The following is a 24,140-nucleotide window of genomic DNA, read 5'->3' as shown; positions in this document are numbered from 1 at the left end:
CCACTTTCTATCCCATATCCTCTCTCTGCCAATGACTCATATCCTCCGTCTTCCTGTCATCTCCTCTTTGCCCTTCCCACCTGCCTCCTCACCTGAAGGTCCTGGGGTTTCTTCTTTGATCTTCAATGTTGGAGAGGGCTTTGGGGAGACAGTAAGGGTGATCTGGCCCACAGATGAAGAGAAAGGGAAACACCTGGCCATGATCTCCCCAGACAAGTCCTGCCCCCACCCACCCACCCCTCAGCTCTACTTCCCTCCCTCTAACCCCGGCTACTTCCAAATGGGAATGTATTTGTCTCTGGATCAATGCGCTCTGAGAAAAAGAGAGAACCACGCTTTCTGAGAATAAGAGTAACCAAGCTCAAAGGAGATGCGACTGCACAGCTCTGAGACTCAGTCCTCAGTGAGCCCCAGGGTTCTGAGTAGCAGCTATAGAACTCTGGTGACATCAGCCATTCTGCCCTGGCAACCAGGCCAGTTTGAAGGAAAATGCATAGAACCACCAGACTGCAGAATTCTCTCTGGGGAGACAGGGAAACAGAAGTCTCAACCTCTCATTTGATCCCTGCATGAGCTCCATGTATTTAGCTTCCCCCAAACTGTTAAGCCTTTCATATCAATTAAGTAACATTGCTTTTGCCTGATTCTCCTACCTGGCTGATAAGTCTTTCTCAGCAGGATGATTAGTGAGATAACAATAATAATAGTGAAGAAGGTACTAAGAAAGAGCTTGAATTCTGCAGTGAAAGGAGTCAGATTCCACCTGTGATGCTTTCTACCTATGTAACCTTGGTCGGTCATCACTTAACATCGCTGGGTCTCAGCTTCCTCATCTGCACAAATGAGGAGTTTAGACTAGATGGCCTCTGAGGTCTCTTCCAACTCTAGATCGGCGATCCCATCATCATAGGTTTCAGAGTTTAGACTGTCCATAATAATATCAGCTCCAGTCTCCGGGATGCCTTCAGGTTTACAAAAATGCTCCACTCAAACAACCTTGTGAAACAGGTGGATATAGTGGGAAGAGCACTAAATTCTGGAGTTGTGAGACCTAGGCTCAAATCCTAATCTTGTCACTTAGGCAAGCTCCCTCACTGGACTCTGGTTCACTCACTGTGAGACAGCTGAGTAGTGATGTGAATAGAGTTCTGGGCCTAAACTCAGGACAACCTGAGTTCAGACACTTTCTATAGCCGTGTGACCCTGGGTAGTTTCTTAACTTTTGTCTACCTGAGTTTCCTCAACTGGAAAATACCCCCTAGGATAGTCATGAAGATCAAATGACTTTTTTCTGCTTGGTTCCAAAGGTGAGAACTATGCTTTAAGTTTTACAAAATTGCATACATGTGTTAGATCATTTTGATTTCCACAAGAATCCTGGGAAGTAGGTCTTGTTTGTGTTACTGCTGCTGCTGCTGCTGCTGGTGGTCTGTGGTTATTGTTGGGGGTGGTGGTGGTGGTGATGGTGATTTATTGTTATTGGTAGTTTGTGGTGATTAGTGGTGGTGGTGGTGGTGGGTGGTGGGTGGTTATTGTTGGTGGTGGTTGGTGGTTATTATTATTTATTTATGGTTGCTGTTGGTGGCAGTTTCTGATTATTTTTGGTGGTAGTTTGTGCTTGGTGATGGTGATGGTAGTTTGTGGCTGTTGTTGGTAGTTTGTGGCTGCTGTTGGTAGTTTGTGGTGAATGTTGGTGGGTTGTTGTAGTTGGTTATTTAGGGTTGCTGTTGGTGGTGGTTTGTGATTGTTTTTGTTGGTGGTGATGTGTGAGGGACTGTCTGATGTTGGCAACTACCAGGTGGACGCTGTGGCAAGTTTAGGGTAAGATCTGGGTATATTTGGAAGTCGAGGCAGGGGCTGTGGTATGCGGAGTCGTGGTGAACTGGGATGGGCTGGGTATGGAGAAGCCCTGAGGCAGTGGGCAGTGCTATGTGAGATAAGCTGGGTGCAAGGAAGTAGCTGGAGCTTGAGCTCCTGAGGCAAGGGGCGGTGCCACGTGGGAGTGGGACGGCAGAGGACTGAGTTCCCTTTGCTTAGTCCCTTCCCTATATGCAACGTCAACCCCAGAAGCCTCCTTCCTGCGACCTTCCTGACTTCCTGGGTCCCTTTGTGTAGCACTGACCCCAGACGCCTCCTTCCTGACTTCCTAGGTCACGTACTCTGTCTGTGCACTAATCCCAGTCGCCTCCTTCCTGTATCCGGTCCTAGCCTCCTACGTCACTCAAATATATGAGCTTAAAGGGAGGCCATTTAGTCTAGTCCCTAAATAGAATCCCTCCTGACATACTTGACTTTCAGAGATTTAAAGACAGCTATAGCATTACTCCTAAATGTCTCCTCCTGATTAAGAATACTGAGTTCATTCAAATGATTTTTGCATGGCATACTTTCCAGTTTCCTTATGATTCTGGTCGTTTTCCTCTAGGCATGCATCAGATTGTTAAAATCCTTCTTAAAATGTGACTTCTGGTCTTCCTCAGAGCCCAAGTCACCTGTCTCAACCCAACCTCTTTGAATCACTCATACTCTGTGTAGAAGTTAGAGCAAAATAATTCTGCATTTCCCTGAGTAAATAGTGAGTCATCAGGTCTTAACAAAAGAAACAATTTAAAATTCATTACAGACCAGTAAATGTGTGTGTGTATGTTGGGGGGAGATGTCATGGAAATTCCATTATAATGAGTAGGAAATAGCAGGGGGAAATGGTTTTAATGTATGCCACTAATTAACAGTGCCCGCTAAATTAATCAAGGTATAGGTTAGTTTGATGGTCTCTGAAAATGTATTGGAAGTGGTTCATTATGTTTCTCAGCCACTGCTTCATAAAAAGACAATGGAGAAGTTTCAGGGACAAGGTATGTGCCTCATACTCTGGCAGTACCAATGGATTCTCTTCAGGTTTTTCCCCTTACAAAATGCACTTTGAGCCAGTACTTTGATCACAAGGGAAATAATTTGTTCCCTCTTTAGAACTGTGGGTTTGTTTGCTTTTTGTATTAGTTCTTTCAGTCCATAAGGAAATTACATATCTGAATAGGATTTTCTACTTTTTTCAAATTATTTTTAACACTTATTGTCTAGTTGTAAGAAACAGTTCTTGAGGAATAGGCAGGGAAAGTGTCATTCCTATCTGACAGAAGAAATTGAGGCACAGAAAGAATATTATACTTTTTTTTGCTTTTTTTGGTGAGGCAGTTGGGGTTAAGTGACTTGCCCAGGGTCACACAGCTAGTAAGTGTCAAGTGTCTGAGGCTGGATTTGAACTCAGTCCTTTTGACTCCAAGGCCAGAGCTTTATCCACTGTGCCACCTAGCTGCCCCAATATTATACTTTCTAAACACATATCCATGACATTCTATATCCATGACATTTATCACACATACAAAGAGCCTTAGAGTTTAGTCAGGACATTGAGATACCATCTAGTCCCACACCTGTAGATAAGTGAATTCTCTTCTCGTGATTATACAAGCTCAAATTTCAGAATGAAAAGAGAACTAAATAAGTCTTTTTATCTAGACAGCCTTCAGGAAGTTAAGGTATTATTATCCCTATTTTATCTCAGCTCAGGGTCTGAGACCCAGAGAGATAAGTCTACTTGCCTGGGGTCACACAGCTACCAAGTAGAGAATGTACATTTTTTGATGCTGTAGTCTTTGTACTGTACCTTGCCCTTAGGGAAAAAAAAAAGATGGTAAATATCATACCAATTAGTCACCCATGCCAATGTTTTCTCATCCTGGCAAGCAGGAAATCTTTCTTTATGTTTATTTCATAGAGGTCATTTTTCTTAGTTTCTATCATTTGGCTTTTGCCATGGGCAAAAGCTCTCTAGCTGAAGAAAACTCCAAATAAGTTGGAAGGCAAGTCTAGTTGCAAAGGACTGGATATAAAAGCACCCACACATCTGTACAACATTTATGTGGATGGAAACTGAGACAACTATTTGTCTATCTCAGCACCTTATTGCTTAACTTAGTACCAAACTAGTGAAGCCTGATCCCATGGACCCTGCTTCTTACTCACCTCCTTGGACTTTCTTGAACTTCCAATTTTAACTCTGGCTCTTATTCAGGTAACAATTGCTTCCTAAGGCCCTCATAGCACAGTTGCAGGTGTCAGCACCATGGCCAGCAGTTGTGGCAAAGTTGAGAAAGACTGATGAATTCAGCACTAAAGCCAGGGATAGCAACATTATTGCTGCTATTCAGTCAACATTTTGGGGATGGTATTCCTGGGAGGAAGATGGTTTTTACTAGAGCCAGTAGATTTAATTAGGATTACTGATCATTGCATCTTTATATTACACACTGAACTACTTAAACATCTAATAATAATAATATTATAATGAAACAATAATATTTAGTTTGAAACATTTAAATGTGAAAAACAAATATATGGCATATTCCTTGCTCCCCACTGCCACTTACAGATGCTCCCATTGCCACTATCACTAAGCAACCACTTCTATTCCTTTAAAATTTACTCCAGTCTGTCCAGATCCTTGTTGCTGTCATCTGTGAATGTTCAGATCACTCCCCCTCTTTTTCAATATGCTAAACACATGGCTAATAGTCTTTTAAAAAAAAGTTCTGTTGATGTGTTTTGCTTTTACAGTACAACAATTTCCAGATTATCCATTCACCCACTCACTCACACATCATGAGAGTTCTCTTGTAAGAAGGTAAAACTAAAATTAAACAAAACTAACAAAGCAGTGACCTCATCTGAAAGTATATGCAACATTCCACACCTGTAGCTCCTCAACTTCTCTTTTTAAAGTTTTCCAAAAAATCAACAGAAATCTATTTTCTCTCCCTCCCAACCCCAACTCCATTAGGAAGAAAACATAATATAAAAACAAGTTCATTATAATAAATATGCATATTGAAGCCAAACAAATTTTTCTGGCTACATACATGCACACATACACTCATATGTCCCAATCTGCATCTTAAATTCATAACCTTTCTGTCATCTGGTGAGCAGTGAGTTTTATCATTGGTCCTCTGGAATAATGAATAGTCATTACATTGATCATAGTTCTTATAGCTTTCAAAGTTGTTTGTCTTTACAGGTGTTTTTTTTTGTTATTGTATAAATTGTTCATAGTCTTTCTCACTTCAACCTTTTTCCTCTATCTACAAACTGGTATCGTAATTCCTCAGTCTACTCAACTCCCATGACTCCTGTCTTTCATCTACTTCAACCATAAACAATATTGGTCATAACTTAGATACCTTAAGGACAACTGAATTTTCCCCACATGCCAGAATCCCTAGTTATAGCACTGATAGTTCTCAACTCTGCACTAACCTCCATTTGGGGTAGGTAGAGGAACCATGTTTATCAGCTCAGCTTATGTTTCATCCACCCATAATTTGATGCATCACTGGGAAAACTGCTTAGAAGAGTCAATATGTGACTCCTGAGAGTGTATGATAGTAATTAAATATAAGATAGGCAAAGATACCTTAGCTGATCTTTGAAAAGACAACCACAGGCAAGCCAGTTTTCTAAAAACTCCAGAATATTGGGGGCACACCTTTGACTTAGCAATACATGACTTAATATCTGTACCTGTTCTCACAGTTTGCCTGGTTTTCAGTACCATTCATTTTTGAGCCCCAAGATAGCACTATCACCAGGTCCATGCTCCAAGCTTGGCCCTTTTTTTCTCTTCCATATTTTGATGGACCCATGTTTAAATCTGTGTTTTCCATCCATTAGTGCAAAACTCATTCAACTCTCATTCTACATACTATGCAATCTTTGACTTTTTGTCCAAGAATATGTGTCTATGCCTTTTTGAAAGTCTTCCATAGAGGATTGCAAACTTATGGAAGCTACCTTCTGATTCATTTATTATCTGATGGATTCCAATGCAATACCTAAGCTGGCCTTCTGCTATCCCTCCCTTTTGATACTTAACTGAATGTCTGTTTTCCAGGTCACATATATCCTTCATAAGTTCAAAGAAAACACATTCAATAAAATAGCTTAGTAATAAAAATATTAATGCCCTTCCCCCAAAAAACCTGTATGAAATGCTCTCACCAATATACACACTCTGAGTAGGAAGAGTGAACATTCACAAAGATCATGCCTGGAACATACACATGTTGGAAACATGTGGAACCAGGGTGCCTGGGTGGATAGTTCATGTACTGGGAACATAGGTAGTTGGGGAGCACATGTAGAGGGGGCAACTCATGCCTCTACTGCTGGACCACTGATTTCTTCTGAAGATGTTACTGTGTTGCTTTTTGCTAGGTTGGCTCTCCACTAGGCATCATGTCTCAGCTGTCCTCACTGGATATCACTCTCCACTGATATTAGATGGGCATTGCTTTTCAATGCAGTTGGTCTTTAGTTATCAAACTATCTTAAGGGCCACCTAATCTGTCCACCTTCTACTGGGAATTTTGTGGTAAGTAAGTCTGTCCCTTTTAGGGGAAGGCTACAGTTCTTTTCAGTCAAGCATATACACTTAAAGCGCCTAAATATATAAACAACTTGATCATGTAGATCTGATAATCTGATGCTTATGATGAGCATTCTGGTTATCTTAACCAAATGCTTTCTATACAAGTCAGGATAGTCAGTTCATTTTTTTCATGATTTCTCTTACACACTTAGTCACTTCAAAGTGTTACTTTTTTATGCATTGACACAACCTTGGTCAGCATTTACATCAACTAAAAGTTGACTAAACCATTTTTCATTACAAGTAGAACACACTGAGTCCAAATTGCCACTCCTGGTAATGTTAGAATGTTAGAATTTGGGGTTTTCTTGGCAAAGATACTGGGGTAGTTTGCCATTTCCTTCTCTGGCTCATTTTACAAATGAGGAAACTGAGGCAGAGTTAAGTGACTTTCCCAGCTAGTAAGTGTCTGAGGCTAGATTTGAACTCACAAAGATGAGTATTCTTGACTCCAGGCCTAGTACTCTATCTACTGGGCTGCCTAGCTGCCCAATGATAGAATGATCAAATGCTAAAAAGAGACCAGTCATATGGAATTAGAACTGCATGCATTGGTAATGACTCAAAATTTGAGAAAAATAAAAAACACACCAATATCCTATGACTTCATAGAATTCGGAGGATTGTTTGAAGCCTTGTTAGAGACCAGACTGGGTCCACATCTTTTGTATGCAACTCCTCATGCCCGTCACTTTTGAACTTCTGATCAAGAATTATTGTTTCCACCATCCTGGGAGTGGAAAGATTATTCTGAGTACTTGAATGACATGTTGGTCTGAGTATTCTTTATTGTAAAGCTCAAGGAATTAAGGAAGTCACCAATATGTTGTGTGGGAATCAGAGAAGGGGTTTTCCTCCTCTCTATTAAGAAAACTGAGTGAAGTAACTGAGTATATACATTGAGTGAAGGAAATAAAAATGATTGATCAAATCAGTGACTTTTGATTTTCTTTGAAAGATCTGGGTCTCAATTTTGGTTATTCTCTTCCACATAATGTCTTTAGTACTTGTACTCAAGATGTCAATTAAAGAATAATAGATAATGTCAATCAAGGCAACACTGAATCCTTCATGTTATGGCCTTTGTATACTGGAAGCTTATTTAGATGCATTGGATTTGTTTGTGCAAAAACTTTAAAAAATTTTATATGTTCACAAATTGTCCATTTTATCTTTTGTAACCCTCTCTATCCCACTTGGTTATGATCTCTTCCCCTATCCAGGGGAAGTCTGACAGGAAATTTTCTTCCTCCTCTAATTTATTTATAATGTGACCTTTTAATATCATGTATCCATTTAAAGTTTCTCTTGGTATATGGCATGAAATGATGGTTTAAACATGATCCTGACTCATTCCTATTCCATAGTTCTTGTCCTGTTCACTTGACTTTGGTTCAGATTTGTGATCTTGGGCTGAAATGGTCACCCACTGTGGTTTCTCCTTAGCTTTCCCAATCACTACTCTGTGAGGAGTTCTTAGATCTTTGTTGGAATAGTCCTGGGGGGAGATTGGCTATATTGCTTCCTCCTACTTCTACAACAGTATTTATAGCAATTCCCTTTGAAGTGGCAAAATAAACAAAACAAAACTGGAAACTAAGAGGTGCCTATCAACTAGGAAATGACTAAACAAATTGTGGCATATAACTGTAATGGAATATTATGGTGTTGTAAGAAAGGAAGAAAGGACAGTCAGAGAAATCTGAGAAGACTCATATGAATTGATACAGTGTGAAATAAATAGAAACAGGAGAACAATTTCTACAATATCAACAATATTGTAATGACATGTAACCTCTTTTTCTTTGATGAGATAACTGGGGTTAAGTGACTTGCCCAGAGTCACACAACTAGCAAATGTCTGAGACTGGATTTGAACTCAGGTTCTCCTGACTCCAGGGCTAGTGCTCTGTCCATTGTGCCACCTAGCTGCCCAACAAATAACTTTTTAAAAGACAGTATTGGTAGTACACTTAATGACTAACCAAGATTCCTGGGAACTGATAATGAAGCATGTTATCCATGTCTGATGGAGAAATGATGGCCTCAAGATGCAGAATGAGACATGTATTTTTGGATATGGCTAATGCAAGAATTTATTTTGTTGACTATGCATACTTGTTGCAGAGGTTTTGTTTCTCTTTTATTTTAATTGCCAGGGGAGAAGAAAAGAAATGCTTATTAATTAATAAAATGTGAATTTTATCTTTAAACAATATTTTATTTTCCATAAATCATATGTAAAAAACAATTTTTTAAACATTCATTCAAAAATTTAGTTCCAAATTTTCTCCCTCCCTCTCTCATTTCTCCCCTCCCTGAGAAGCAATTTGATATAGTTTATATATGTACAATCATACAAAACACACAAAATGTGAATTTTATGAAATTTTATGAAAGCTATAAGCATCTCTATCTGAAGACCTCTGATCTTTTCTTGAGATAACAACCAGGCTTATCCTCCTGCCATTGGCCAAGCAATTTAGAAGTGGATCTCTTTGGGAAGACTTGTGTCTTATTAATATACATATTAACGTAGTTTTAATTGCTTCTCATGTTCTTTTGCTTTCATCCCTAAAACCAGCTGAGATGCTCTTTATCTATTTCTCCAATTATAGTTTACCAAATAAATGTTTACCTTGGCTCAGAAAATTCCATAGTCCCTGAGATCATTGCAGTTTTCTACAACTCTTTCATTAGCCAACCTTGAGTAGATTGGGAACTATTTAAATTCTTTATTCTCATCCTCTTAATCAATTACTGTGCTCAAAGATTCTAAAGGATAAATGGGGTGGATATAACTGATAACACTTTGTTCTCCATAATTTACCATCCATCCTAGAACCCCACAGAAAGAGGAAGCATCTCTATACCAGAAATCAGACTTGTCCCGAGCAAAAGGGGAAAGCTGAGAAGCCATCTTTTGGAGTTGCCATAGTGCTTCCTACCTCCAATCTTCAGCCATTCTGAGGTTTCCTCTAGTAATTATCATTTGGACACATACGTCTTGTATGGAGGTTTTCTCCTTTCCCCTTTTCTAGTGTGAATGTCAAATTCCCAAATGATTACTTATTTAAAGAGCACTTTGCTGACAAATGTAGGGATTGAAATAGATAGAAGCTGACCAAGAGTTCCTATTTTTAAAACCTTCAAACTCAATGGGAGAGCTGCCATCTCAATAGTTGCAGTGAGTCACCCTAATTCATTGCAAATCACTTTCCCTCAGCCAGGGTGCACCAGAAGGTAGCATATAGCTAGGATAAGAACATGTTTTCCCTTTGAATTAGTCTCTCCTTTACTACATCCTCAGATTTCCTCAATTTCCCTCTCACCTAACATATCAGAATCCACTTCAATTTTTACCTCATCATATTTCCCTGGCTGAGGCAAGTATCCACAGGTATTTTTTTTAAACATGAAAGGAAAAAGAACTATGTGACACTGTGATGAGGAAACTTTTCAATTTCTCCATCATGCCTCTCTGCTCTATGTAAATCCCACTTCTTCCTAGGAACAAATGACAACATGGTCTCTGATTACTCTACACATTCAAGAGGAATATGGAGCCAGAGAGTTTAAAGGATTTGTCCACTCTCATGCAGGTAGTAAGCAGTAAAGCCCGAGTTTGAACCCAATCTTCTGCTGAGACTCATTGGGTCTAGGTATTGGTCTAGATTCATGTGTTCCTTCTCTGCTTTGGGGAGACTATAAAGCATGAGTCCATCCAATCTCACTTCTTCATTCTGAGTCCCCAGTTTTGACAGAGAAGTATCTAGCAGTAATAACATCTCTTTCTCTCTCTCCCTTGTAAATCTCACCACCCATTGGTTTTCTCCTATCTGTGTTTACCCGAGGGACATATACAAATCTGTAATGCAACATTATCTTAGATAAACCAATCTATTTTTTAAAAAAAGCAGAAAGAGGGCACAGCCAAGATGGCAGATTGAAAGCAGTGACTTGCTTGAGCTCTCCCCCAAACCCCTCCAAATACCTGTTAAAAAAATGGATCTAAACTAATTCTAAAGCAGCAGAACCCACAAAAAAGACAGAGTGAAACAAATTTTCAGCCCAAGACAACCTGGATGGTTGATCAGAAAGGTATATCGCACAGGGTGGGGAGAGGAGTGCAGTTCAGCATGGGCGCCAGGCTGCAGCAAACCTGAAGCAGGCCTCAGAGGACTGAATCACAGGCAGCTGTATAGGTTTCCAGACTTCTCAACCCATGAATGCCAAAGACAACTTGGAAGGTCAGTGGGAAAATTCTGTGACTTCAGTGAGAGAGAAGCTAGGTCTCAGCCACAAGTCCCAAGCATGCCCCTGGGGCAGCGGCTGCCTCCTGAGCTTCCAGGCCCATAGACTGAGGGGGAATCCAGTGGCTGATCAGAGGAGGATTGCAGGGATCTCTTTGCCAGTTGTGAGGCGGGAATCTCTTGCTTTGCCTGTGCTTGGATATGGATCACAGTTCTGAGGGGCAGTCCTGGGGTGAGGAGGAGTGCTGGCCTGGTGGAGCTTGTTATGGCGGTGGAGAGCAAACACCTCGCCCCTTATCATAGCACCTTGGAAGAACTGAAAATTTACAGGTCCCTAGAAGTATCTCTGAAAAGAGCTGTATAAACCCCCGAAGTGTGGGACAGTACATTCTCCACATTGGAAGCAGACTTTTACCTTAACAAAGAGTTTAAAACTCAAGTAATTGGCTGGGATCATGAGCAAGCAGCACAAAAAGAGTCAGACTATATTATCTTACTTTGGTGACAAAGAAGATCAAAACATACAACCAGAAGAAGACAACAAAGGCAAAGCGTCTACATCTAAAGCCTCCAAGAAAAATATGAATCAGTCCCAGGCCTTGGAAGAGCTCAAAAGGGGTTTTGAGAAGCAAGTAAGAGAAGTAGGGAAAAAACTGAAAGTGATGCAAGAAAATCATGAAAAATAAGTCAATAGCTTGCTAAAGGAGACCCAAAAAAATACTGAAGAAAATAACAGGTTATTATTATTAAAAAATAGCCTAACACAAATGGCAAGAGAGTTCCCAAAAGCCAAAGAGGAGAAGAATGCCCTAAAAAGCAAAATTGGACAAATGGAAAAGGAAGTCCAAAAGATTACTGAAGAAAATACTTCCTTAAAAATTAGAATAGAGCAATTGGAAGCTAATGACTTTGTGAGAAATCAAGACACTGTAAAACAAATCCAAAAGAATGAAAAATTAGAAAACAATGGGAAATATTTCATTGGAAAAACAACTGACCTGGAAAATAGGTCCAGGAGAGAGAATTTAAAAATTATTGGACTATCTGAAAGCCATGATCAAAAAAAGAGCCCAGACATCATCTTTCAAGAAATTATCCAGGAAAACTGCCCTGATATTTTAGAACCAGAGGGCAAAATAGAAATGGGAAGAATCCACCCATCTCCTCCTGAAAGAGATCCCCAAAGGAAAACTCCTAGGAATATTGTAGACAAATTCCAGAGTTCCCAGGTCATATTACAAGCAGCCAGAAAGAAACAATTCAAGTGTTGTGGAAACACAATCAGGATAACACAAGATTTAGCTGCTTCTACATTAAGGGACCTCAGGGCATGGAATATAATATTCCAGAGGGCAAAGGAGATAGGATTATATCCAAGAATCACCTACCCAGCAAAACTGAGTATAATCCTTCAGGGTAAAAAATGGTCATTTAGTGAAATAGAGGACTTTCAAGTATTCTTGATGAAAAGACCAGAGCTGAATAGAAAATTTGACTTTCAGATACAAGACTCAAGAGAAACATGAAGAGGTAAATAGGAAAGAGAAATCATAAGAGACTTATTAAGGTTGAACTGTTTACATTCCTGCATGGAAAGATGATATTTGTAACTCATGAGACCTTTGTCAGTATTAGGATAGTTGGAGGAAAAAATTATATGTATGTATATAGATAGATAGATAGATAGATAGATAGAGGGCACAGAGTGAGTTGAAGATGAAAGGATCATATCTGGAGAATAAAATTAAGAGGTAAGAGAGGGTTATACTAGGAGAAGGAGAAAGGGAGAGGTAGAATGGGGTAAATTATCTCACAAAAAAAAACAGAAAAGAAAAGGCTCTTACAGTGGAGGGGAAATGAAGGAAGGTGAGAGGAAATGAGTGAATCTTATTCTCATAGGATTTGACTTAAGGAGGGAATAACATACACACTCAATTGGGTGTGGAAATCTGTCTTACCCTACAGGAAAATAGGGGGGGAAGGGGACAAGAGAGTAGGGGAATGATAGAGAAGACAGCAGATTGGGAAAGGGGGTAATCAGAAACAAATACTTCTGAGGAGGGACAGGGTCAAAAGAAAGAATAGAATAAATGAGGGGGGCAGGATAGGATTAGGGAAAATAGAGTTAGTTTTTCACAACATGTCTACTATGGAAGTGTTTTGCATAACGACACATGTATAACCTGTATTGAGTTGCTTGCCTTATCAATGAAGGTGGGTGGGGAGGGAGGAAGGGAGAAAATTTGGAACCCAAAGTTTTAAAAACATATGTTTTAAAAAAATGTTTTCACATGCAACTGGGAAATAAGAAATACAGGAAATGGGGTACAAAAATCTATCCTGCCCTACAGGAAAATAGAAGGGGAAGAGGATAAGAGAAGGGGGAGGAGAGATAGAAGGGAAGGCAGACTAGGGGAAGGGGTATTCAGAATGCATGCCATCCCCCGGTGGGAGGAAGGGCGAGATGGAGTGAAAATTTGGAACTCAAAATCTTGTGGAAGTAAATGTTGAAAACTAAAAATAAATAAATTTATTTAAAAAATAATTTAAAAGAAAAAAAATAATAAAAAAAGCAAAAAGGAAAACAAACTCTTCAGGAGCAAAGATTGGGAAAGCCGGCTCATCTCTGACCTAAGGAAAATAGAGGATGGGAGAATATAAATGACCAATTCGGTCTCAGCAGCACAACAGGTGGAGCATTTGACATTTGTTCTGTCTGACCTCTGCTTAGTCCTGGTCACATAGTCTGAATCACTGTCACAGAATCCTCTTCTCTTCTACATCCCTAGACTATCACCTCTCACATTGTAGTACTTAAGGCAGTGGTGTAGCTTAAGGTCACAGCCACAGCAGCAAATACTTCTTTGGTAGTAGTAGCGGCTGCTGCATATGCCCTGTATTTAGCGCATTCTTGGTGGTGGTGCCAGCTTCACTTCTGCCCAGGGCCACCTCTGCTTTCGTATTTGGGCTCCTGCTGTAGCAGTTGCAATGGCCTCAGCTTTCCCTTTAGGCCCAAGTGTACTTGCCTTGTGTCTTGTCCTCAAATGGTTTCTGGTCTCTTCTGTCTTTTAGGCTGGAAGAGAGACTAACCATTAGACAGTCTCAACTCATTCAGTCAGTGGGTTATAGAATCCTGGAGGATTTTTGTTTTGAGAATAGATCTCATCTCTAGCATTCATCCCAACTCCTTAGCAATGAGGTGGTGCAGTGGATACAGCTCAGGAAAACCTTAGTTCAAATATAGACTTAGATATTTACTAGTTGTGTGTCCCTGGGAAAGTCATTTCACCTCTCTCACCCTCAGTTTCCTCATCTGTTGAAATGGGGACAATAACAGTACCTATCTCCCAGGGTTGTTGTAAGGATCAAATGACATAATATTTGTAAAGCTCTTAGCAAAGTGTTTGACACATAGTAGAGACTATATAAATGTTAGGTATTATTATTTATATCTATCTATCTATATATATATAATAAATATACCAATACATGGTGTCCCAAAAGCCTTAGTGCAGTTTAATAGCTATTAAAGCTTAAAACTTTATTAAGAATTTTGGGACACTCTGTGCTATATATGTACCTATTGATTCCTTCATTAGAATATAAGCTTCTTGAGGGCATGGTCTGTTTTATTTTTGTCTTTGTATCCTCAGCACTTAACACAGTGCCTGGCACATTAAAAACGCTTAATCAATATTTGTTGATTGATTGATGAGCCCTCTTGGCCCCCCTCCCAACTCCACATCTCTAAACCTTTCTGCTTTATCTCCACACAAGACATAAAGGAAATCATCCTCTCCTACTTTGCTAGAGTTTCAGGAGATGAGATGCTTTCCAACTTGCTAAGGCATGATCTTGATGCCATCTTCTCCCATTTCCTTCATAAAGTAGCCTCTTAATCATACCTTTTAACCCTTATCTTCAATATCCATCTATTTGCTCCTTCTCCACTGCCTATAAGCATGATCAGATTTCTAATGCCTTAATTCACTTGACCCTATCATCCCCTGAAGCTATTATTTTATAGCTTTTGCTGTCCAATTGCTGGTCATCTGTTCTTCCACTTCCTTACCAATCCCTCATGTCTCACCTCTTTTTTTTTTTTTTGCTTAGGCAGTTGGGGTTAAGTGACTTGCCCAGGGTCACACAGCTAGTAAGTGTCAAGTGTTTGGTCTGAGGCCAGATTTGAACTCAGGTCCTCCTGACTTCAGGGCCAGTGCTCTATCCACTGCGCCACCTCGCTGCCCCCATGTCTTACCTCTTGCAATAAAGCTGCTTACTTTACCATTCCATTGAAACTGGAGTGGAAAATGAAATGGGAAGAGCATTTATTTAGTGCTTACTGTGTGTAAAGTACAACGCCAAGTGCTAAGGGTACGAAGAAAAACATGAGGTGGTCCCAACACTCAAGGAGATATCACACTAATTGGGAGACACATAAAAGAGGGTTCAGTTAATGGTAGATGGAAAGGCCAGGGAGTACCTAGATTCTGGCAAATCCTATGGGGAGAACTCAAAGACCTGGGAAGTGATGGCAAGTCAGATAGATCAGCATTTATCTATCTGAGAGTTGTGTCCAGTGTCTGATGGCAGCTGGGTACTGGGGCAATGGGGGTTTGATTGGAGAAGGAGATGGTCCACAGCTCCCTGCCATAGAATCTAGTGGTGTTGGATCTTCTGGTGTCACTGGTCCTGGTCCTGATGGTCACATCTCCCATTGGCAAACTGAGGTGGAAGAGGGGGGAGATCTACTAAGTAACAGCAAGAGAGTGACAAACTTAGACAACAGCTTTAAAAGTCCTCTTGGCTGGAGGGTCCATGCAAGAAGTCCAACTCCAGCTGCTCCAGCTTCCTCATGGAATCTTGACTCCTCTGGGAGAGAAATCTAGGGGCAATGTTACCCTCCTAAATCCAATAGTTTTTTCTCAACCCTTCCCCTTCTCTTTACTTATATTACCACCACACTGATTCAGGCCCTCATAACTCCTCATATCCACATATACACATATACATCCAGGTTCCTTAATTCGCCTTTTACATGCTGCCAAAATAATCTATCTAAGGCACAGCTCTAAAGAGCTTACTGCCCTGCTCAAAAATACTTAGTGTTGCCTCTGGGATAAAATGGGAATTCTCAGCTAGGAATTTATGGCTCTTCACAATTGGACTCCGAAATACCTCTTCAGCATCATTTTTCATTACTGTCCTCTATGCTTTCCATATTCTAGCCAAGCCGAACTACTACCAGCTGTCCCCAGGTGGTGAAATGAATAGAGTGACGACTTGGAGTTGGGAAGACCTGAGTGCAAGTCCTGTCTCAGACACTTACTAGCTGTATGATTCTGGGCAAGCCACTTAATCTATTTTTGCCCCAGTTTCTTCAACTGTAAAATGGGGATAATAATAGCACCTTTTTCTCAGGATTGCAGTGAAGATCAAAGGAGATAATACTTATAAAGCACTTAGTACTGGCACATAGTAAGCGCTTGATAAATGTTTAGTCTCTTCCCTTCCTCACCTGAAGGCAATATCCCATTTCCTACCTTTGTGAAGTTGTACAAGCTCTCCCCCATGCCATCTTCACCTCTAATTTTTCCTTTAAAATTTAGCCCAGTTGCTACCTCCTCCATGAACCCTTCTCTGATCCCACTGACTTAAATGAATACTTTCTTTCTACTCTGAGAGAAATGATTATAAATAACCAGTGATTTGGGGAGATCCAGAATTCTCCCCCTTTTTCTAAAGTCCTCATTTCAAGGCTCAGCCACTGAAGGACAGGACTGATGATAGCAGAGAAGATTAGCATCCTCCTCAATCTCGGTATTGCTACCCCATCCAACTATAAAAGGAATTTAATCTATGGTGAAATTCCAGGAAAATGCTATCCACATCCAAAGAAAGAAATATGGAGTTTGAATGCAGATCAAAACATACTCTTTGCTTTTTTTCCCCCTTTGATTTTGTTTTGTTTCTTCTTTCTTGTGGTTCCTCCTATTGGTTCTAATTCTTCTTTACAACATGGCTAGTGTGAAAATATGTTTAATAGGAATGTACATGTAGAGCCTATATCAGATTGCATGCCATCTTAGGGAGAGAGGCAAGGAGGGAGAGGGAGAAAATTTAAAACTCAAAAGCTTGTGAAAGTGACTGTTGAAAACTAAAAATTAATTAATTAATTAAAAAAAAAGAAAAAAAGAAATTCCAGCCCATTATCTTCTGCTTAGGTTTGGAGGGGAGTGATTTGACAGTAAATGATATGATCCAAAGTTATAACCACTAGCCCCTCATTAGAATAGGTTCACCTTTCATTATAATATTCATCCTCTTTAATTGTTAACCAATCAGAGGGGAAGGAGGAGGAGGAGTGGCCTCCAGTAGAGAAATTTGCAAGAGATATATTATTATCAAGGAAGATCCAGGTTCCTATTAAAGTGAAGCTGTGGAAAGAATATTGGTTGAAAAGATGAAGAATTTAGGCATTTTTGAGAATTGAGTTGGGAAGGGCTTGACAGGGTACAGTGGAACAAGCTATGAGATGGGAAAATCAAGTTGGAGTAGGCATGGGAGGGAGTAAGATTGATTTGCTGGGGACAAGGGGTCAGGAGATAGTACTGTGTATCAACAATGGTGATAATGGATGTCTAGGATTGAGGAACCCATTTAAATTTTTTTTTGTAGAATGTGAGCTTCTTGATGATAGGGGCTGTCTTTGTATCCCACTGCCTGGTACATAGTGGGTACTTGATTGACAGGGAATGGTTGAGAGGGGGAAACCCACACCCTTCAATGTTAGTTGTTCTGGATTGACCACTCACAGCCCCAGTTGCTTTGCTGTCTAATATGTTTCAATGTGTAATTTTCTTAAAAAATAAATGAAATTTGCTATGTGCCCACTGCATGCTTCATAAAGAATGCGTAATTACATATTTAAGTGTGAGGCCGGAACCACCTCTCTCTCCTGGGCAAATAATAACCTGCCTAATTGTGTATTGATCTAAGATACATTTTCTCAAGTAAATAGCACATAGTTTAGAAGCATCCTAATTAGATCTTTACCTCAGAGATAGTAATGGTCTTGTTCTGTTCCCTGGGGTAAATCTTAGGCTCTCCATAAGCTCAGACACAGACTGAAAAACAAGGGAAGGACCTCTCCTCCCCCCCAAAAAAATCTCAGTAAATGAACTGTAACAATGATTTCCATGGCCAGCCCTGGAATATATGGCCAGGTGTCTGGGCTCTGACAAGGCGGAAGAAGACTGACCGTTCTGAGTGGAGCTAGTCCCTGAAGGAAAGCCCTGTTTCTTTGTCTTCAATCTTACTTGGCCAGAAACACAAGTTTAGAACAAGACCAGTGGCCTCAAGAGGAGGGTTTTTTTTTTTCCACCCAACTAACTTTCACCCTGGTAGCTTTGTGTAAAACTCATCCTACTTATTTGTTGATGGGGAGTTGCAAGTCCCACTGTCTGGAAGGAAGGTAAAGAAGAGTTAGTTAGGTTCATGTAAGTGGTCAATTCAATTTCTTTTTTTTCTCCTATATACTTCTTAAAACAACAACAACAACAACTTTTTTTTTATTAATGTCTCTAGTGTTTATATCACCATTATTTTCAATATATATCTCCTTCCCTATTCAACCCAGTCCTCGTTACAAAAGTACCAAAGGAATGAAGGAAATAAGCATTTGTTGAACACTTATCGCATTCTAAGCACTGCATAAAGAATTTTACAAATATTATCTTGTTTGATCTTCACAACAACCCTGGGAGGGACATGCTATTATTTTTCCCATTTTACAATTGAGGAAAAAGAGTCAAAAACTGATTAGTGTCTGAAGCTGGATTTGAACTCAGGTCTTCCTGACTCTAGCTGTTCAGTTGTTTCATTCATGTCCAACTCTTCATGTTCTTATTTGGGGTTTTCTTGGCAAAGATACTAGAGTGATTTGCCATTTTTTTTCCCTCCAGCTCATTTTAGAGAGAGGAAAACTGAGGCAAACATGGTAAAACGACTTGACCAGGGTCACACAGTATCTGAGGCCAGATTTGAACTTAGATCTACAGTCAGGGAGACTCAATATTGTATCATCAAGATTTCAATGCAGGGGAAAAACCTACAAATTCATAATAAATTATTAAATTTAAGATATATCTTTTTTGAAAAAAAATTTAATTTTTTCAAAATGATGCAAATTTAAAAAAAAATCAAAGGATTAAAGAAAGCAGATTTTTGGGAGAGGCACTGAATAATTTTTTTTAAAAAGAGGGTGGTAGGCCAAAAAAAGTTTGAGTACTTCTGATTCAGTCCAGCCCTCACTTGCTCTGGAATCCCCTTTACACTGTCCCAAATAAATTGCTGTCTAGCACTTATGTGAATTCTTCCAGAGATGAGAAGGGAAGGAAAGATAAGAAGGGAGACAGGAATAAGCATTTTTTAAGCACCTACTATGTGCTGTGCCAAGTACTTTATAAACCAAAAAATCGTTTGATCCTCACTACAAGTCTATAAGGTAGGTACTGTTATTATCCTCATTTTGGTGTATGGGGTGGAGGACCGGCACCTCTGGTGTGAAGCCTTGCTGAGCTCTTTTAGGGGCTGCTCATCCACCTTTGGTGTCCACCTTTCACCCAACTCTCACCTGTGGCTCTAAGAAGCTGTAGCAGGTGCAGTGGCCACATGCCAGTAGAACTGTCTTGGCGGATGGGCTAAACCAGGTTGAGGGTAACCCACAGGCCTCAAACCTGTTGGTTAGTTAAGGGGATATTGACTCCAAGCAAATGAAGACGTCCCCCAATGGAATGGGCAGATGACAACGATTTGTTCCAATAGCCATGAAGGTGGCTGAAACAGGTGCTGTGGAGAGCCTAGAGCTTGGTCAGACATTGAAGACACCAAGGTCATGCATTGCATCTTTGGCTATCGCCAAACTTTCTGACTTTTGTCTTGCCACTGGACTTTGATGACTGGAAGAGAGAGTGAGGCTGATGACTCTGTGCAGCTCTGCCTCACTTAAATCCAATTCACACATGAGTCAAGACATCGTCCTGTGATGTCATTGGTCCTCTTCAAAAAACAAAGGACAAACAACCAAACAATCTCCATTTTACAGTTGGGGAAACTAAGACAGGCAGAGGTTAAGTGATTTGCCCAGAGTCACATAGCTAGTATCTAAGTCAGGATTTGAATTCAGGTTTTCCTGATTGTAGACCCATCACCCTATCCACTAAGCCACCTAGTTGTCTATAGGTAATTTACTACTACCTACAGAGGCAGCCCCATTCCATTTTTGGACACTTTTAGTTATTAGGAAGCTTTTCATTACCTAAGCATAAGAGCTATTTCCTCCAGGAAACTTTCTGTAATCCCCTCCCACCCCACATAGCTACTAGCAACTACCCTCGTGTGTGTGTGTGTGTGTGTGTGTGTGTGTGTGTGTAGTTAGTGCAGTGAATAGAGCACCACCCCTGGAGTTAGGAGAACCTGAGTTCAAATATGGCCTTAGACACTTACTAGCTGTGAGACCCTGAACAAGTCCTTAACTCCTTTTTGCCTCAGTTCCTCATCTGTAAAATGGGGACACACAAGAGAAAGAAATGAAAAACTATTTCATTATCTTTGCCAAGAAAACTCCATGGAAAAAGTCCATGGGTTCACATGTAGTTGGACACAACTGAACAACACAATTATATATATATCTGTGTGTATATATACATTTATTTATATATATATATATATTTCATATGTGTACATTGGATCATGTTGTCCTCCCCCATAAAAGGTAAACTCTGTAAGGTCAGGGACCCGTACATTTTTTCTTTGTATCCCAAACATCTAACCCAGTGCCTGTTACATAGTAGGCACTCAATAAATACTTGATTGAATGACAGATTACCTTGAGCTGAAGTCATCTAAGGTCTCTTTGAGTGCTAGTCCCGTGCTCATAGGAATTCTGCCTCCTTAACACCTCTGTGTACTACTTCTGGCTTTACCCTTTATTGCCAAATAGAACCAATCTCCCATATGAAAGCCCTTCAAATCATGGAAAACAGCTACAATGCTGGGGTCGCCAATCCCAAACTAAATATCTCTTACCCAGTCTATATATCCCCAGTTCCTTCAATTGACTTTTAAGGAATCAAGTCTTTGTGATTTTGATCTTAAGGGAGCAGCTCATAAATAAAACCACTTTACAATGCGCAGTTCTGATTTCTTTCCCAGGTAACCCAGTGCAACCACTCGTGTTGGAATCCCTGGGACTCATCATCTCTCTAAGGCGAGGCCAGAGCCCCAGTGCTGAGACTTGCGGGGATCAGGGCAGCTTAGACCTGGCCAGCTTAGGGAGTACCTGAAAGGCTGAGGCGCCGGCCTACCTGCTCTGCCCCCATTCTCCCTCTAGGGGTGGGAGACTCTTGTGCATGAGCGGTAGATTCTTGATGAACTGAATTTCAAATAGCATTTTTGGAGCAGGTACCTGCTTTCTTTAAGGGGAAATAACTGGTGCTGTTAGGCAGGCTTTGAGCTGCCCTTGGGTGGAAACTCCTTACTACTTTTTACTTAAAGGCAGCTAGCTGGCATTGTGGATAGAGTGGACTGAGAAGTAGGAAGACTTGAGTTTATATTCAGCCTCAGGCACTTACTAGCTCTGTAACCCTAGGCAAGTCACTTAACCTCTGTCTCAGTTTCCTTACCAGTAAGATGGGGAAAATAATAACAATTACCTCCCAGGCATTGTTGTAATGATATTTGCAAAGTGCTATATAATTATAGCTATTATTTTTATAACTCCTAGTATTACTACTCCTCCTTTGACTCCAGGCAGTAAAAAAACTGTGGGGAAGTATGTAAATCTTTCCTTTAGCACCTTCCCACCTCTCTAGCCTGGTCCTCCTCTCTCCCAGGGGCCTGCTAGCCACTAGGTCACAGAAGTTCTTATGGGATCCCAAAGAGATTCATGGATAGATTTCAGGGAGTCTGTAAATGTATTGTCTCTTTTTTTTAAAGTATTTTGATAAATATATTTCAATATTCTGGCTTTCCTTTGTAGCTCTATGCATTTTATTTTGTTCATTTAAAAACATGATTTAGAAAAAGGGCTCATAGGGTTGTTTTTTTTTTTTTTTTCTCTAGATTGCCCAGGGGTGTACTGGAGCCTGCTTGAACCAGCACTCTTGTCAACTGTTAAATTTTCAATGTGACCCAGGAAATCCGTAAATGCTACAAATCGGGGCTTGATTTAATACAGGGATGGGGAACCTGCAGCCTCAAGGCCACATGTGGATTTCTAGGTCCTTGGGTGTGGCTTTTTGACTGAATCCAAGTGTTACAGAACAAATCCTTTTGTTAAGGGGATTTGTTCTTTGAAGTCTGGATTCAGTCAAAGGGCCATACTTAAGGATTTAGAGGGCCACATGTGGCTTCAAGGCTGCAGGTTCCCAAAAATGTGTTAGGCATGAATTTTTTTTTTTTTTGGAGAGCTGGTTATTAAACATTTACCAGCACACCACTAAATTAACCATGACACAAAAAAGGATTTAAAATCCTGGGCTAGGGATGGTGCTCAGGGATCCCAAATTACCACTACCCACCACTATGCACACACGCACACACACACACACACACACACACATCTAGAAACAACAAACTTCTGTTCCCTCAATGCCCTGTTGTCAGCTTTACTATCTCAAAGGAAACTGAGATGGCAAATTAATTTATAGTAAGGTATGAATAACTAATAAAAGCTCATAGGCTGATATAATGAAAAGAATATTGGATAATAAAGCCCCATTCCATTTTTGGACACTTTTAGTTATTCAGAAGCTTTGAGATCTTGTCCTAGCTCTATCATGAACTCACTCTTTGACCCTGGGTAAGTCATTCTTGGGGCTACAGATTCCCCTGCAAACTAGAGAGGTTACTACTTGCCCTCCCTACCTCATAGGGCTACTGTGAGCGTGAAATGCAATAATGTGTATGAGGCATTTTGTAAGCCATGATATGTTATATTAATCTGTGTGATTGTTATTACTCTTATGGTTATAAAATAATGGAGTTAGAAGATTTCTTTTAGCTAATGTTTCATGGATTACTTAATGGCTCACTCACTTGGGGGAATATGTGAATAAAGAGACGAATTGGAGAAGAAATACTAAGGAATAGACTAATCTGTAACGGGAAGAGGCTCTATATTATAGTGGAAAGATCACTGGACTGAGAGTCTGGAGGACTGGTTTCAAGTCCTGGGTTTGTGTCCTAGGTGGCTTTGAGTAAGTCACTTTTGCCCTCCTATCCTCAGTTTCCTATTATCACATGTCTAAAAATTCCAGGAAGTGGAGTATGTGTGCATGTGTATATATGTTTGTGTGTGCATGTGTGTACGTATATATATGTGTGTGCATGCATGCATGTGTGTGTGTGTGTGAGAGAGAGAGAGTTGGTAGCCCTAAAAATCACACCATTAAAGGCAGCTCTGCTTATGAGTGAGTCCCGCATTCCCACTAAAGCGTGACCTTATTTCTTAGAAACCAAAAATCATATAACTCCCCTGGAGGTTATTCTACCCCAGGGCCTGTGTCTGAGTAAATGGAAAAGGGACAGGAGGTGCTAACTTTGAAAGTCTCCCTTACAGGAAGCTAAGAACCTCTGGGTGTTTTGATCAACATCCTGGTTACTACTGGTAGTGGAGGTAGGGAATATTACAACCAATAGACAAGTCAAACACTTCTCAGTCAACAGCTTTAACTTTCTCTCCTAATTTAGCAAACTTAAGCTGATTTGCAGTAGGCCTCCCCCACCTCCTCTCTACCCTGTACCTTGGCCTCTCCTGGTCACTCTCTGGAGGGTGGGAATAAGCTTTAAGGGAAAGCCAGGGCTCACTAATCCCCAGACTGGTTAATCAGGCTGGAAATAATGAAGAGTTGACAACAGGGGTTATATAGGAGGAGTTTTCATACCCAAAGCCAGACTCAGGGACAACCCTTGGCAAAATTGTGAAGGAAGAGGGATTTTTCTTGGGATAAAGTTTCCCTTCAACATCTTTCCCTCTTTTCTCTAGTTCCCACTTTCAGTCCCACCCTACCTCCACCCAACCTCAGGTACCCAAAAGTTTCTATTCAAACATTTTCTCAGAGCCATTATTCATATGGGGTGGTATATAAGGTAAGTAAGCTTAGTCAATTAGTCAATAAGCATTTATTTAGCATCTTCTATGTGCCAGGCACTGTGTTAAGCACTGAGAATACAGAGAAAGGCAAAAGACAATCCCTACTTCTCAAAGGGCTCACAATCTAATGGGGCAGATGAATGCAAATAACCATATACAAACAAGTTATATACAGGATAAATTGGAAATGATCAATAGAGGGAAGGCACTAGAATTAAGAGGGGTTTTATCAGGGGTAGGGAAC

This window comes from Vombatus ursinus, unplaced genomic scaffold, assembly GCF_900497805.2.
Source record: "Vombatus ursinus unplaced genomic scaffold, bare-nosed wombat genome assembly UNPS02014794.1, whole genome shotgun sequence".
NCBI lineage: Eukaryota > Metazoa > Chordata > Mammalia > Diprotodontia > Vombatidae > Vombatus > Vombatus ursinus.
The sequence above is the reverse complement of the archived record's forward strand: the minus strand, read 5'-3'. Positions refer to the sequence as shown.